Genomic DNA, 5,000 nt, shown 5'->3' on the forward strand with positions numbered 1-5,000 from the left:
GTTTTCAGTGCCCATGGGAAATGAAAGCCGAGGTATCCTCTCCAATATCGGTCTTTTGAGCCATTTCCCATGACAAGCACTAGTTGTTGTCTTTTGTAGTTTTACAAGTTCTTTCGTCTGTCTTCAATTTTCAGCACTGTAGGATGGCCTCGTTAATCTTTTCCACCATTGTTTCAAGTATTTTCATTGTTTCTTTTTGTTTGATTATTTCTGGCTTTCTATTTTGCAGGTTTTGTCCTAAAATTCTTTTTAGTTCCTTTCTTTCGTTTGTTACAATGGGACATTGCTGTAAGTAGTGGTCAAAACTTTCTATTATGTTTGAACAATAACATGTCGCTTGTTGCAGTATTCCGAATCGTGTAAAGTAGAATGGAAATCTTCCATGTCCTGTTATTGCCTGTGATGTGTAGTAATTAGTTGGAAAATGTGGCGGAATGAAATTTGTATTTCTTATCCATGTAAATGTGTAGCTATGCTTGCCTTCTTTCTTCCATAATTCATTCCACTCGTCGTTTAACTTTTTCTTTAATTCTTTTGCTATAACTGTTTTCGTTATGGGAACAAATATTTCCTCTCCGTCTTTGCTCGCTTCTTTTGCGCATTCGTCGGCTAATGTGTTCCCTATATTCCCACTGTGTGCTTTTACGTAGGTCAGTTTAATATCTTTACTTTGTGTTTGGCTTAAGGTTTTCCTGATGTTACAAATAATTGGATTTAGGTTATCTGGATTTTTTATTGCCAGAAGTGCAGATTGGCTGTCTGTAAAAAGCTGGTATTTAACGAAAGCTTGTAGAGGCCAGATATGTTCTATTGCTTTCTGGATTGCAATGATCTCAGCCTCGTAATTACTGCTGTGTTCTGGAAGTTTATATTTTTTCACTGTTTGGATTTGGTTATCTTTGTTTAGTATTATAAATGCCGCTCCTGTTTCTTTTTCTTTCTTTGATCCGTCTGTGTATATTTTGAAGTCTGCTTCTTCCTCTGTTGTTCCAAAGGGTATGCTAACTTTATTTGCTGGATGATCTTGCCATTGGTCGTGTTTCTTCATTATTTCGTTTTCGGTGTATACTTTCTGTTGCCATGTGAAGTTCTTTCCTTTCTTAAGTATGTAGTGTAATTCGTTTTCTTTTTCGATTGTCAAATGGAGAGGTGGAATGTTTGCTAATATGTTGAGTGAAAGATTTGATGTTGTTTTGAATGATTTAGTTATTAATAATAAAGGTAATCTTTGGATTGATTTCAGTTTTTTAATAAAAATGGTTTTTCGGCTATACCATGCTGGGGAGGCGTATGTAACCATTCGTTCTATACCCCTTTTATATATTAACTGTAGTGTGTTTCTATTTGTATGTTTGTCGTCTTTTATTGTACGACTTAAATTATACGTGACTTCGTCTACTTTTCTTTTTAAGTATTTTAGATGTGGGAGGAATGTTAGTTTTGTGTCCAAGACCACCCCTAGAATTTTCATTTCGTTAACCATTTTGATTTTATCCTGTCCGATTTTTATTTGGGGTTGATGGCTAATGTACTGCTTTCCGATTATCATATATTCCGATTTTTCCTTATTCAGGGTTATTCCTTTTTGATGTGCCCACTGATTTATTAGTGTTAGTGCCTTCGTAGCTTTTTCCTCCACCTCTTTTCTTGAGCGGAACTTTATGTGTAACACCACGTCGTCCGCAAAGGCTTGGATGTGTACTCCTTCTTGAAGCTGAGTTTCTAATAGGTCGCCTATTGTTATATTCCAACAGAGTGGGCTTAAAGGTGACCCCTGTGGGGAACCTGAAGTTAGTGTTTTCTTAATTTTTACTCCATCTGTTTCATAGATTATTTTCCTGTTCCGTAGAATATTGTCCGCCAGTTTTATTAGGTTGTTGGGACACTTATATTCTTCTAATTTCTGAATAACTACTTCGGGTTTTATAGAATTGAATGCGTTTTTAATATCTAGTGCTATTAGCATGCTGTTTAGCTTATCAATTTTCGCTTGGTTTATTCGTTTGATTATTTCTTCCAATGCCGTGGTTGTTGATGTCCCATGGGTAAATCCAAATTGTTTTTTGTTAAAATGGTGATTTTTAAACAAGAAATAATAGATTCTATCTTTTATGAGCTTTTCTAATATTTTTCCCAAAATCGAGTTAATAGCTATTGGGCGATATTTGTTTTCCTCGGATTTGTCCTCTCCGTTCCCTTTTGGAATCAATATAATTTTAGATTCTTTCCATCTTTGAGGAAAATGTCCGTGCTTTAAGCATGCATTAAAAAGATTGACAAAGAAAGTCTTATGCCTTTCATACATCACTTGTATGAGGTTAGTTTTTAGGTTGTCTGGTCCGGGGGTTACATCTTTCCTCAGATTTTTTACTATCTGCGTTACTTCAATCTCTGTAAATGGGAGGTCATCACTGGGTAAATTTCTTTCTCTCATTTCTGCTCCCGATGTCCAATTTCCTCCCTGTTTGTTATTGTTTATTGTGTCGTTGCTTGATTGTATTTGACTGTGTCCTGGCTCGTCATTTTCCATGCAGTTAGGGTATAAATTTCCTAGAATGTGTTCTATTGTTTCCTGAAGAGTCTTTGTGACTTCTCCATTTTCTTTTGTGATGCTTCTAAACATAACCTTGGTTTTCATCTTATTTCGTGCAATTTTATACGGTAGGATGAATGGATTTTTCGTAGCCTTAGTACATAGAGTTTTCCAACTGTTGTTTTTAGCCTGTTCTATCATGTTGTTATACGTGTCATGTTCTTTATAGTATTCCTTTTTGTATTGTTCTCTGATATCCCCTTTCGCCTTTTGATACCTCCTTCGTAGTGCTCTGACTCTCTTCCTTTCAATTTCTAGGTCTCTTGACCACCAAGTATTCGGTTTTTGTTTAGAAGGTTTTTTCTTTTTACTGAATTCCTTCTTAAGTTTCTCGATTTTCTCGTGTAGCGTATTCACTATTTCTTCAATACTTTCCTTCGTGTTTATTTTCCCCTGGACTTCCTCAAACCAGGGATCAATTTGCAACTTTTCCATGACTTTTGTTTGCCCTTTTAACGTTAGGCCATATTCCTCTGGAAGTTCTTCATTTTTAATAACAACTTTAATGTATCTGTGATCGCTGTGATTATAGGTTTTAAGTACTTCCCAGCTTTTAATATCCTGGTTTAGGTTTGCGTCACATATGGTGAGGTCAATCCAACCCCTCGCCCTACTTGTTTTAAATGTCGGAGGTGATTCTTTGGCATTTAATAATGTCAGGTTGTGTAATACTGTGAATTCTAATACTTTTTCACCTTTCTCATCCGTCTCCGTGCTTCCCCAAATTTGATGTTTTGAGTTGAAGTCACCCATTATTATCGTGTTAATGTCTATAAATTTCTGTAAAATGTTTCCTATTGCTGACATTGCCAGCTCGACGTTTTCATTCGGAGGACAGTAGCAGTTGATAATTACCAATTCTCTTTCACCTTTATTTATCTTGACTGCTATTAGTTTTTGTTCTATAATAATTGGGAAAGCGGTTATATTTTCTTTGTGTATTATGATGGCTGTCTTCGGGTCTTTGTTGTTGGCTATAACTTTATGCTTTAGCGGAAACCCTATGATTTTGTTGTTGAGCGAATATGGTTCTTGGAGTACGGATATGTCGAATTCTTCTTCTTGTTGAAAATTGTTTAGTGACTGATTTGCCTTAAATGCCCTGCCTAAATTTACCTGTATTATTTGTATTTCAGTGCTATTCGCCATTGTGCCTGTGTGTTGGGTACTCTTAGTTTAGTCTAGCTAGAATTTTGCCTTTCTCGGCCTGTACCTTTGTTATGTATACCGGGCATTCCCTGGACATCATAGAATGATCTGTCTCCGTGCGACCCTCAGTCTCGCAGATGTTGCAGTGCGATTCTGCTTCACATTCTCTTTGGTAGTGACCTCGTTGGCCACAGTTAATGCAGCGCTGGGGGCCATCGCAATCGGGAGCAATGTGGCCGTGCATGGCGCATCTTGTGCATCTGGGCCAAAAGATGTCGTCAAAGATCGGGCATCGTGACCAGCCGATGTTCAGTGCAGTTCGGCTTCCGATTGCTTTGTTTGCACTTCGATTTAGGGCAAGAATCACTGTCTTGCCTCTCTTGCCCGGCCATGTCTTCTTTATTGTTATGTCTTCTGGCGAGCACACCAAACGGTTTTGCCTGACGATTCGGGCTGGGAGATTGACCTCGTCAATTTCATCCTCGAGTCCAATTATTTTCTTATGGATCCTGTTCTCCTTTGGGAGCTTGGCTTCAACATTTCTCAGTTCTCTGTCCTTCTGAATGAACTGGAGAATCTTAGCTGAGTCTTCTTTTGACTTCGTCATCACGACAATTCCCTCTCTCCCTGGCCGAATTGTTGCTTCTTGGATTCCCAGGTCGAGGGGATCCACCCGCTGCCTCAGAAGCGATGCGACCTCTTTTTTCTCCATTGTTCCGGAAGATACCACCAGAGCATAGGTTGATCGGCTCTCGGTTGCGGGAGTGTTGCTCTGTGTTGGCTCTTCCCTTTGTTCGAGTGGTTCTTCTTGTCTTCTTTTCTCCAATTCTTCGATCCTGCCTTTTTGGAACGCAATCTGTTGGGCCTGTTCCATTAACAGGTTTTTCAATTTAGCTTGTTCGGAGATTATCGCTTCAATCTGCTGGGCTACCGCCTCGTCGCCGCCCGTCAATGTAGAGATTTTAATGAGAGCCCTCATAGTGTTCTTGTCTGCTTTGGAAAGTCTAGACAAAACTGTACCCTTTTCTCCGCGGCTGGTTGGGAGTGACGATTGTGAATTTCTGTCTTCGTCCCAGTTGTCTAGCGCTCCTTCGTTAGCAGCCGTTTGTGTTTGAGGGTGGACCTCTCCTCCTTCAGCTTCTTCGGTTTCGGTTCCTCGGCTGCCTCCCTCTACCTGGTCATTCTCGGTTGGGCTCCACCAATCTGTTTCAAGAGAAGCTTTGGCGGGCATCGCTCCTTGTGGTTCTTCTTTCTTTGC

This window comes from Rhipicephalus microplus, unplaced genomic scaffold, assembly GCF_043290135.1.
Source record: "Rhipicephalus microplus isolate Deutch F79 unplaced genomic scaffold, USDA_Rmic scaffold_973, whole genome shotgun sequence".
NCBI classification, from domain to species: Eukaryota; Metazoa; Arthropoda; class Arachnida; order Ixodida; family Ixodidae; genus Rhipicephalus; species Rhipicephalus microplus.